Source organism: Phoenix dactylifera, chromosome 1 (assembly GCF_009389715.1).
Source record: "Phoenix dactylifera cultivar Barhee BC4 chromosome 1, palm_55x_up_171113_PBpolish2nd_filt_p, whole genome shotgun sequence".
NCBI lineage: Eukaryota > Viridiplantae > Streptophyta > Magnoliopsida > Arecales > Arecaceae > Phoenix > Phoenix dactylifera.
In genome coordinates, this window is record NC_052392.1 from 37,443,410 (window position 1) to 37,456,347 (window position 12,938).

Consider the following 12,938-nt stretch of genomic DNA (forward strand, 5'->3'; position numbering starts at 1 on the left):
GGATTCAAGAACCTGACGGATATTTACAAATCCCAGCATTTAGATAAGAGTCTTCTGGTTTCTACAGTGCCCTCCAGTTGTTTCCTCAATTATAAATGAAGTCAGCAGTTATTGGGGTCTTTCTGAACTTACTTTTCACTCTGCTTACCGGCAATAACTGTTGAGCATCATTTTTTATCACGGTAAAATCCAATTTCTAGCCTCCAAACCAAAAGGAAACACCCGAGAGAACCCCGAAAAATTCGGCAAAACTGGTGGCACGGGGCTTATGTACCTGCACTGCCATTTGGTATTCTGACTTGCTCATAACCTTTCAGAGTCTCCGAAGTAAAATTCCCTAATGCTTCAAATATTGGAATTAAACCCATCCTCAAATTGCTGGCAGCCACCTCTTGGACCTCTTTTATTGTTTCTTCATGCCTGGCTCTCTCTTCATCTACTCTTTTTTTCATTTCATCTAAAGCCATCATATGGTCATCATGGGAAGCTCCAACATTGTTGGAGACAGAGATAGCTGTCTTATCTGATACATCGAGATACCCATGCATCCCACTTTCCTTCTGCAGTGACCTGAGCCGTCTGGCGAAATCTTTGGACAGATACTCAGCCTTCAGTTTCTGGCGCTGCTCCTCGTCTTGTCTCTCCCATAACCCATGAACACTCACAGCAAAGCTTCGCATTGCTTTTATAACTTCAGCTTCTGATATTCGTTCAATCATATGATACCAATCATTTGAAATGATGAAGGCAGCAGGAGCACCAATTCTGCTTGGGGAGAATGGTATAACACCATCAGGTGTTTCTTCCTTTTCCTGAAGAAGCCATTTCATTAACCATCCATTCAAGGCTTCAATATAAGATTTTTGGGTGCGGATCCAGTTGCCAAAACAGGAGCACCAGTTCAAGAGCTCCAGCTCCAATTCTATGGTCACCTTTGCAGCAGAATTTCTTTGGATCCCAGTTTTCACTATCAGACTCTGGCTTTTGCTTTCAATTATTGCCCGGAACTGCCTGCGATGACAATCAAGAATGGAGTTCCACATTCTTATCAATCTGCACATGAAACAAAGTTCCATTAGCATGTGGCAAGACATTCATATGCTTAATCCATATTCTTTGTACAACTAAGAGAAGTAACTGTATGACTAGGTACAACCATAGCCCACATGTCCACTTAATATCCAAGCACATTGTGAATTACATGTGCATGTTTTTCTCTATTTATGAGAATCACTGGACATCCAAAAATACAGATTATCAGAGTCCAAAAATTTTGGAACATAATTCAAACTATTGACGAGTCTTACATCTGAAGCATGCAAAACTTGAAAACCGTTGCTTTCCAATATGGGTCACAGAAGTTTGAGTCACATGGCACTCCAAATTTTAGAATATATTTCAACTTACGCTCATATTTCCTAGCTAATAGTTTATCTTCCATATTTTATTGCTACCATATGACTAACAAGCCCCTGCTCTTCCCATCTAGGATCATCAACTAATTGAATCTTATCCATAATCTATTCCTCTCAAAAGGTGCACCCTCTGTCAACAATAGATGTTTTAAATTTTTCCCGACAATTTGTTTTTTCCTAGGTATATCCCTCCTCTTTCATACCATCTTATGAAGTCCAAGCCCATTAAATGGGCCCCCTCTGGAATTAGTTTCACAAGGTCACACCATCTAAGTAGGTTCCATCTCCTTTATCAGTGCAACTCGTAAGCTTCAAATATTATTATGCTGTCTTGATTGTTAGACTGTAATAATCCTCCAGATCCCTAGCTAACATCATCTCAAGCATCTTGTTCCAAAAAAAAAAGAAGCCTAAACCCCACTAGCATGCAGAGATTACTCATAGCATGTCTGCAATTTATCCACCCATATTGTTCTGTATTCAACGTGTCTGCATTTTTCAGTTCTTCCAATACAACAAATAGGTTTCATGCTAGCCCGTGCCAGCCAGCAGGTTTTGCACAGCTGGCACTTCCATAGTCCTGACAAAAAGAGAAGTACATTGAAAGACTGAAAGACCAAATTCTACAATTTTCAAAGGTCTAAACAAAAGTAATGCTTGTCATATAATACAATACACTTAATGTGCAATAAAAGGATAAATTATTTAGCATCCTATGCCTCTGGTTTATGTATCCTACTTATAAGATTTGTCAAATCAACATGTTCGTATCTTGTCATATTCATATCCCAGAACTAGATCCATGTATTATAATTGCTTGATAATTTTCTCTTGGGGTAGTGTTAGCTTTGAAATATCCTTCTGCTCCCGTAGGCATTCCATGAGACTTTCAATGCTCACATATTGCTACCATTAAATCACAAGGGCCTTGGATTCCGTTACTATGATGTTTGTTGTTTTTCCTTGCCATTAACCAGATCCATGTTTTCTTCTTTAAGATGCAAACAACAAATTTACATATAAGACAAAAACTCAGCAACTAAATATGTCAATCAAATGCATAAATTTTAGCCTTTCAATATTGTAATTACCGATGCTTCCTAGGCACTTTTTTATCTTTTTTTTTCCTTTTTGAGAACACAACTTCAAACTATTGATTTAGCTTTTTTCAGACAGATATTGTTCCAATAACATTAATCCTTCAAAAGAAAAGTTCTCCAAAACATCTTTCTCAATTTCCTTAACCCAATACTTGTTCTGGTATTATTTCACATTTCTCCAAGTCAATAAAATCAATCCATTAAATCTTTTCCTTTTAGGTTTTTTCTGTCAAATGACTATGCAAGGAATCAGCTTATCTATGACATATTGAAAGCCATATAGAGGTCAAGCTTAATGAAGATTTTCTAAAGCTTTGCATGACCAAAAATCTATGCTTCAGCTTAAGGGGATAGTTAGTAGGTTTGCTGGACCTTTTTGAATTGTACATGAGTATCCATGTTAGTTGAGAGACTTCATTCTTTTAACTTGTTCTAACTATTAGTTAGATGTGATTAACCTATCAAACTAAAAACCACAGTTAACCGTCTAAGTGTTTCTAGAATTTCCATCTTAGAGGAGGCCAAATCCAATGGCGATATACATGGGCTTGGCTCTGTTCCATGATTTTAGTATTCAATACTCCCATGTATCATGTGGGTTTGCTTCAACTGAGACTGATGACTCAGAAGCCCGCACTTAGGTCCACCTTCTAGACAATTTGAGAATCACATGCACTCCTAGTTGGAGTGAAGAAGCGGGCATCTGCTAAATTTTTGCAATTCCCTTATTATTTCTTCACGGCGGATATAAGCAGACACCCTAAAATCGGGCATTCTGCAACCCCCCCCCCCCCCCCCCCCACCCCCCCCCCCCCCCCCCCCCCCCCCCCCCCCCCCCCCCCCCCCCCCCCCCCCCCCCCCCCCCCCCCCCCCCCCCCCCCCCCCCCCCCCCCCCCCCCCCCCCCCAAAAAAAAAAAAAAGTTAAAGATTTGCTATCCCATCTCTCTACAACAAGAAAACTGACCCCTCCTATCCACTCTCTCTCTCTCTCTCCTTTATGCTGTAGTTATTATCTAGAATCAGGAAAAAGCATAGAACTCTCCACCTAAAGAGGCCTTCCTAAAATATCTACTCTAGTCTCTCAAATATCAATACCTACCTATACTCTCTCTCTCTCTCACGGCTAATTCTCTCTATAACACTGTAGCCAAAATATTGTTCCCTTTAATCTCTCTCCCAACTAAAAAACTAAAGAAAAAAAATCATAGGTCACATAATTTGTTTAAATCTTTCCTATGAAAAGATGGAAAGTGTCTTTTTCTCCAAACAAAAAAGAATTAGGCAAGATGATAAATCTTATTACTTTCTTCTTATTTTACTACCTGATGTACTGGTATTAAGAATATTCTAATTTTCTGTTTTTGAAAGAAGGAAATGCAACGCAAGCCGAATCCATCTTGGCACGGTAGAATCAAAACCTACATGGTAGAATATTTTTTTTACTATCATTCAAAAAATGAGTAATTGCCAAAAAAAATAGTATCAATATGGAGTTATTTATGATACCTTTTAATCAAAGTGTAAAAGGGTTAATTGCCATTCAAATAACAATAATCCATTAAGTAACAACTGCGCCCTCCCACATGAAAATCCTAGCTCCACCCCTAAGGCATGATACTTAATCATAAAGTCTCACATCCAAGACTTTCTCATGAGGGACTCTTCCCAATGCCGGCCTCTCCTTTGCCTATGAATTGAGGGTTCTGCAGCCCTCGAGAAATACACAGAAGATTTGTGAAACAAATTGAGTGTGAAGGCAAAGCTCTCTTAAAGGCCTTATTAACAATGTTGATAAGAAGCTAACAATGTTGATAAGAGGTTGTTGGTGCATTCTTCAGGAACAAGAAGGGAGAGGTCAACGGAGGTACCTTTGTCTCTCTCACTCTCTCTCAACATATCCTTGCAATAATTGCTTCTTTCCATTATCTTTACTGTCGTGATATTAACAACAATTCATGAAATCCTTCCAATACTGGTATTATATTGCACATATTGTGCATGGAGGACAGCATCCCGCGCTTTTGTTAAGTTTCATCCATAAGACTATAAGCCATTTATACGATGATCGCGTGGTTCGCCCCATCAAGCTATATCAATGACCTGTGACTATGATTGTCATGGCCTTGCCGGACTGCACCTTATAAATCTATGAGAACCAACGCTAGCTGCCCTCCGCTGTCCCATGCAAGCCAACCCAACATACATAAAGAACATGGCTTGTCAATGTGCAAAGCCTGAGTTGCATGGTTAAACTATTATGCTTCAAGTTTCATTGCTCATGGACGATAGTGGATTTCAAATTGCTGTTGCATTTGATCAAGCTGCAGTGACCATTTTGCTTACACTAGATTTTGACATGTTCAACGCCCATGAAACAATGATCAACAGTTCAGATAGGAGTCCCTCAGTTCATGAGAGAGTTGGTTTATGGGATAATAGATACATTGGGCAAAGAGATAAGAACAAAAGCAAAGAAGCAAATTATTGGAGAGCAGAAGTATCCGGCCACCTTCCTTCACTTTATTTTCTCCATGCCTCTCATCATTTGGTTGTGAAAATTCAATCTTATACACCTTTCTTCTCATGAAGCCAACATGATGATTGCTCACAATCAAGAATGAGTAGTATAACTAGTTTCTGGGAGTGGTGTTTAATCAATGCCAATGCTTCACAATGCAATTGCAGTGTAAATCTTCAGTTCTTCTATGTTGGACCTATTCTATAGGGACTTAACCATATCTCCTTTGGTCCATATTTCAAAAGGCCCACCCCAGCTCGAAATTCATACAAAAAAGGGATAGAGCATATGGTATAAACATGCTCTGCTACAGAGGACGGATGAGAGATTTATTTCTCTACGTGTAGGTTCAAGTCCCCCTCCGTCGTCCTAGTAGGCCAGACTGGACATGATTTGATGTTCGCTTTCCAGTGGGGTGGACTGCTTTCGGATTGGACAGATGAGCGGGTGAATGCTAAGAATTCATCGGGGAGGTGACATTTTCTCCAAAGGAGGTTATGTGAGTTGGCCGAGGCGACATGCTCCAGAAGAGTTGGGAGTGCCCTTGCTTGTTGGTACCTGCAGCTTGGGTGATCGAAATAGTTGTCTTCATGAGTGTTTTCCATCAAGCAATGGTCTATCTGTGCCTCTCTTATGTGCTTATTCCTTCGATGAAACCAATTCTTTGGTGGCCTTCCAACAATTCCATTCTTCCTCCCATTATTAAGTGAGAAGACAACCCCTCTGAGGGTGGGTTCTCTACTTGTTCTAGCTAGTCCACCAGCTTTTTTGACTTCTTCATTTGAGGGGCCTTTCCTTGTTTCATTGAGCGAAGGGAAGCCAATCTCTAATGATCCAATGTTACTAACTCACGCAGTGGCTATGGTCTAGAATGAGAGGATATCTTTTTTATTTGGGAACACCACACATTGGCGATGGTCTAGAACGAGAGGATATCTTTTTTATTTGGGAACATCATTGAATGACCGATATCGACAGTCAATTTGAGTCCTTATTATATATAGTTGGAAATTGATTGCAACCTAAGCCAACATATTCCCGACATGTTGCCTTGTTTGTTCGAGAAGCATAATTAATCAACGTTCAAGCATGAACCCTGAGAAAACGGTTCCACAATTACCTGATCCTCTTATAAAAAATCCTCTAATCCTTGTTTCTTACAAGTAGGGTTAATCACCTGATGATGTTCTATCATTTTTTGGTGAGCCACAAAACCATCCTTGTTAATATGGAATGATTTCGCTAAAAGGGAGTTAGAAACCAATAGGTCCATAAATCATCCTAGTTTTAACTAGCATCAACTCTATTTTGCCAAAACTCATTTCTAAATTTCTTTTCAGATGTTAAGCTAGTCCCTTAAATCCCAGCTCTTTTAATTTTCACCTCCACTTCTTTCATCCTGCAAATAATTTGAAAAGAAAAAAGCTTCCTCAACTCTAGTCCTTTGTCAGTAGAACTTATTGCAGTCACATTCTACACCTTTCCATCACACATTCTATACCATTCTGTTTAATGGGAAATAAAATATACCTATCACTTTTCTCCAATTGAATTGGCTCCTTCAATTAACCAGTTGCTATTTAAGTCTACTTTCAAAATTGAGCATAACATTATTGGCTCACAATATGCAGAAACAAGCCATTATGTTGATTGAACAAAACAATGACTAATATGATATTGATGAGAAAATGATCAGTTACCTTCTTTTTAAAGTCATGCCATCAAGGTATGCAGAACCGACCGAACCGACCGAACCGACATACCGGTTCAGTATCGGTTTGGTACCCGTTGAAACGGTACCGAACCGGTTTTGAAAAAAAAAATGCGCGGACGCGTGCGCGGATGCGTTATGCTGCAGAGTCACATTTAATGCCACTCCGCCGCATTAAAAGCACCCACGCGGGGCAGCGCGTGGGCTTGCTGCCCTGCGCGGCGAGCCCACGCTAGGAACCGCGCACGTGGACCGGGATTCCCACCGCCTGGAACACACGCGAGCGTAAGTTAGGGGACTCGTTTCCCGCGCGTGGGCGCGCTCCCCATGGCCTCTCTTTTTTTCTTTTCTTTTTTTTTTGTTCTCCTCTTCTTCCCGAGCTCCTCCTCTCTTCTTCCCTCTCTCCTCCTCTTTTCTCCTGTGAGCAAAGGAGGTCTTCTTCCCTGCGAGGTACTCGAGATGAAGAAAGAGGCCCCATAACGCGAGAGGTCTTCCTCCCCTCTCTCCTCTCCTCTCTTCACCCCTTCTTTCCCACGAGTACCGGTGCGATTCGCATCGGTACCGGGCTTGTACCGGTGCGAACCGCACCGGTACGGGCAAGGAACCGCTCGGTTCCGACCTCTTTCCACCGTTGTACCGTACCGATGGAGGCCGGTACCGGCATGGTACAGGCTGAACCGGTCGGTTCCGACCGACTTAGCAGACCATGCATGCCATGTTAATATTTGATTTTAGAATAGAAGCAGAAGTTCGAAGAGTATTTCATGAGAAAGTTAATTTTAAGACACCGTAGTCTTTAGTATGTGGTTCAGCAAACCATCTAGCAATCCAAACATGCGAAAGATAATACATTTTAGGAAATTCATAATTTGTTGAGAAAAAGGACTTTCATAATTTAGATGATTTAAAAGAACATCTGCATCATTAAGACTGGAGATCTGGTCTTGGTTTGCCCATTAAAAAAAATACACATATGTATAATATTGTACAAGATGATTAAATATCCAACAACCTAGATAACATAAAGTAACACTATGATATCAGAATTTCAAAACATACAAGCCCCATGAACTACGTACATTTTAGTGCATCCAACGACTAAACGAAGTTCAGATAAAACTATAATTGATAAAGAATGGCCATGCATATGGATGAATATACATCATGGAAGAGTATCTTAGCTTTCTTACCCTTGGATTAATTCAATAAGTTGGGGCCGCAGTTCTTCATCTCTTAATTTGTGTATCCTGCTTGAGATGGTGTCCACAGATCTGATGGCAATGTTTATTCTTGTGAGCAATTTTCTTATTGAAGCTCGAGTAGAATCTATCTCATAGGATTCTGCTCCACTATCATCCAAAGCTTTCAGTCGCCTCCACTCCCTGTCATATATGATCCGCAATTTTTCTTCTTCCTAGAACAACCAACAAAGAAGTTCTAATGAAAAATATGTGGCCATATAATTTTTTCTAAATTTGCATTATCTTTCTTTTATTATATTTCTGTAAGTCCTTGCTTCCAGCATACACAGCTATTCAGGGTCTAGATATCCAAAAATGTTTGCATATACACAACAACACTTAAGCAGTAATAATGCATTTCATTGTCATTAGAATTTTTGTAGTTCACAGACGTCACCGGGTGTGAGCCCAAAGGCCTGAACAGAAAATGACGTTGACAAAGGCACAAATCAAAGGTTAATCTCTTACCCAAACATGGCAATAAATCTTGGGTAAGATGCACAGCTTGGAGAAAGGAGAGGTGAATAATATATTTTGACCATAAAAGAGCAGTAGTTGTAAGGAATTTCAAGCCACTTGAACAAACTGAATCAAAAATGTCAGCATATCTTACTCTCATACACAAACAAGGGCAGTGGAAATTTGCCAACCTGTTTGGTTATCAACCAACATGAGTAAATTGCACAACAGTAAAAAAAATTACCAGAATATCATCAGTACATGGAAGAAAAGTTTCATGCTTTCTTCTTGTTGCTCATCCAAAAGCTAGCACACATAATCCTGCTTCAATGTTGAAATATCTATGGGAGCTCTCTCATGCTAATTTAATACCTTAAAGGGGAAAGTCTTGAATGACTCACGATAGTAGTAGCTCCTTATCTTTCAGAAAGAAGATCAGACAAATTCTAATCACTTTCATTAAGAGCATTAAAGGAAATACAATAGACCAAAAGGAAGAAAAGAAGAAGGGAGGAAAAAGAAGAGAAGATGGAAGAGAAGAGTGTATAGGGTCCAACCCTCCATAAACAAAGTAAGAAACTGCTGGCAATACAGAACTTACAACGTCAATGCCGATTTAAACAATGAAAAGAATTCTATCAATAGAAGGGTACCGATACCAAGTATATAGTTCTCACAGAATTAGATGATCAATGCAAACAGTTTCATGCCCTTTTAGGCTGCATCTCCTAAATGTAAGGTAAGCATTAAAGAAATCATAAATACCTCATGCAAAATGGCATATAAACATTACTATCGATTACCATACTACGAGATATACCTGGACTTCCTTCTGAAGTTTCTTCTCCCATATATACAGTTTGTCCAGTGTTGCTGAAAGCTTGTCGGGCTCAACATCAATATACTTTTCAACAACTGCACGGCTAGATGTTGACCCCGGTGCAGTCATGGAATCCAATATCCAAGAAAAGATCACTGCAACAAGGATAATAAGATAAACTTCTTCTGTGGTTGTACACAATATTTAACATGGAGGCATTTCTTTCCGATAGAGCACAGAGGGGAAAACACATCATTTCTGAATTTTTAATGGCATGAGAAATTCAGAATTTTATTTGTGAAAAGCATTTCAGGAAGTTGTTGTCTTTTGTGTGTCTTTTGACGGAAGGGAAACAAATGTGACAGATTGAAAAAATAGTACAAATGTCCGGTCATACATGTAATGAGGAGAAATAAATTACAATTTCAGGATGGTAATGTCACAATACGGCACATACTACAAAAGAATAGTCATGTTATCATAAGATAATTGATTTTTCATGTCTCTTCACCCCTCGGAATATTTCTCAAAATCATGGAAAGAAAATTATGTGACCGATTATAATTATGCCTACTCACCCCTCAGAATATTTTTCATTGATGCCTCCGTGTTCTCATGTCCGGCAGCACTAGTAGTATCAAAGAAGACTAACAAGTAGAATATAAATCTTTTTAAATAAATTCTGGCATGGTTGAAGGTGACTTGGCAATAAACATTTTATGGCAGCCAAGGTAACTCGAGCTGCAATTTAGTGTTGTACCCAAGTTCACACATTTGATGTCTAGTCTTAAGATTTGTCATAGCTAGTAAATAGACAGCTGTAAACCGAGCCAGAAACAGAAGAATATGAAATAATTTAATACCCTACCTCTTAGAATTCTTCTCCTTGATCTGTAGCGTAATTTGCCCACCTCAAGCATTCTTGAGACTTCTTCACCACTAGTGGCTGCAGATTTAAATTGTTCCTTGATCTCCTTCACAGCTTCTGCAACATCCCTGGTACCATGAGCATACACTGCACTCTCTTTGCTCGGTCCACTGTCCTCGGTGACCAGTGATGTTTCCTCTTCAAAGCTTGCACCTTTCTTCCTCCTATGTGCTTCCTTCTCCCCACTGCCTTTCACTTCACTGACTTCAGAATTGCTCTGACTCTCTTTCACCTCGGAGACAACTGTATCTTCCTTCTCACCCACTTCTCGTTCCACTTCTGCTGCCTTGGAACTCTCTGCAACAGAATCTTTGTCTCCTGAACTTCCATCCACCTCCTTCCTCGTTTCCACATCTTCCTTCACAATCTCTTGCTCAGTCTCCTCCTCCAAATCAGGAATGCCTTCCCGCTCCCTCACCTCGCTTGAATTAGGACTGCTTGTCACCGAACCCATCCCATACTTCTCCTTCAAGAATTCAGAGTAGAACTGCTCATAAGAATCAAAAGGATTAAATAAATCCCAGGAGGATCCCCCTTGCTGCGGTGGCGGCGGAGTAGCGGTTCTCACTTCTCGATTCCGGTGAAAGGATTCATCTTCAACGGGAGCCGCCGCCGGCGGCCCCATCGGATTATCATACAAGGGGTTGGTATACCCGTACCCATATCCCATATAGCCCGAATCCGACCATCCGGTATAAGGTTCCTGGTAGATTGTGGTCGGAATCGTGGCAGATGACTTCATATAGTAGTAATTAGGGATTGGATAGTTAGAGTAAGGAGGAGGAACAGCCGAGAAAGGAGATAATGGATAACTCGAGGAAGGAGGAACAGGATAGTTTGAGACAGGAGGATAGACGGCGTAGAAAGGAGGAGGAACAGCAGATAATGGAGGAAAAGGAGCGAATGGTGGAGAAGGATTCGGAGGAGGAGGAGATGACGATTTTTCTTCCCCTCCTCCTCGTCCTCCTCCTCTTTGTAATCCTTCATTCTTTCTACTCCTTTCCTGCGGAACTTCTGGAACTTCTTCATCCTCTTCTTCTGAAATCTCTTCGGAATCAGAATCAGAAGGAAAATGCAAGTGGCGATCGGAGGAATGCGCGTGAGAGTTCGACCTCAAAGAAGACGACGACGAAGCACCGACATCACCGGCATTACCGTCACCACCGGATCTACGGGCCTTAGCCTTGTCTTTCCCTTTCTCATCAGAAGGGGCAGAGTGATGACCGGGGAAGCCAGGGCCGGCGGCTGCGCCGCCGCCGCCGCCGCCGCCGCCAGCTCCTCCTGGACGAAGCGGTTGAGGGCCTCGCCGACGCGGTCGAGGGCGCGGAAGTAGGCGGTGTGGGCGCCGGCGAGGGCGTAGCGGTAGTCGGCGGCCGCCCGGATCAGCTCCTTCCGCTCCCTGCACAGCCCCACCACGGCCGGCTCCTCCGCCTTCGAGCTCCGGCACCCCATCTTCCCCTCACTAACAAAATCTCCATCCACAACCCATCGAACCCATTAATCTAAATCCAAGAGAACACACCACACACTAACCTTAAGCCTTCAGGGCCAAGGCTAAGCTTATATCCTCTCGTCTCGTTTCTCGTTGCCGCCCGAATCGGCTCCAAAAAAAGCACGGAAGCAGAGAATTACAGAAAGATGGAGGTAACCAAGAAGGATTGAGAGAGAGATGATGAAGCGGCGAAGGAAGGAATGAGTGGAGAGCAGAGATTAGAGGAGAGGTTGTGCTGGTGGCGGTGGGGAGATGAGAGCAGAGATTAGAGGAGAGGTTGTGCTGGTGGCGGTGATTGGTTTAGTTTTCGGGGAGGAGGGGGGTTGTGCTGTGATTGGTTTAGTTTTCGGGGAGGAGCGGAGGGGGAGGCGGAGACTGGGAACCTTCACGCACAGAACGGCGCACGTGGCCGTCGCCTTGAAACACAGAAGGGAAAAAGAGACGGGAAACGTGGAACAGGAGCCCCTGTACGACAAACTATGCTACGGGGCCCAATAAACGTACCAAAGGTCCCCACCAGGGGACTAGTACGCGGTAAAAAAGTTGGAGTAAGGAAAGTTTTGGTACGAGAACTGGGAACCGTAGCATTGCTTTGTGGGTAAATACGACGAGGAACTGCGGGTGCTGATGGGATAGCGATGGGTGAGTTGTGTGAAGCGAGAGATAGAGAGAGAGTGAGCGTGATGTGTGTGAGAGTGTGAGAGGTGGGGCCCACGAGTATCTGGCGTTTTGAATGGGGTCAGATTGACCGTGGGGTGGGACCCGGTGAGGGGATGGGCGGGATGTGGGGAAAGAGATTTTTGGGCTGCTTTTTGGCGTCCTTTTCTTTTTATCGTTTTCGCTCCATAAAAACCTACCGTCTTTTTCAAAAAGATCTGGCTTCGGGGCCGAAAAGGACGTCGCCATCCTTGCCCAGTTCTTCCTTTCCGGCGGGCCCTACCACCTTGAACCCCAACGAGGGACATACCGCTCGGGCCCGCGGCTTTGATGGGACCCGCAGGTTTTGCTTGATTTCGTACTGCTGTATGCTGTGTAGCTTGAAGAAAGCCGGTCGGTTCGCTCGGATAGGTAAATGAAACTTTCTACTTTGTCTATGTTCCTATTGATAAAAATTTTATGCCTGACCTTTGATTTTGATGGTCATATGATATTTTGGATATATATGTGATTCACAACTAGAATCAACATAGATTGAAATAAAAATTAAAATAACGATATCTTCTACTACAATTAGTCAGAATTGGAATAAAAATA

General features: G+C 42.0%; 1 pseudogene; it reads right to left on the reverse strand.

Moving 5' to 3' along the window:
* The window catches only part of LOC120113021, a 12,327-nt pseudogene extending 385 nt beyond the window's left edge, over positions 1-11,942 (reverse strand).
* Positions 11,943-12,938: the final 996 nt, after the last annotated feature.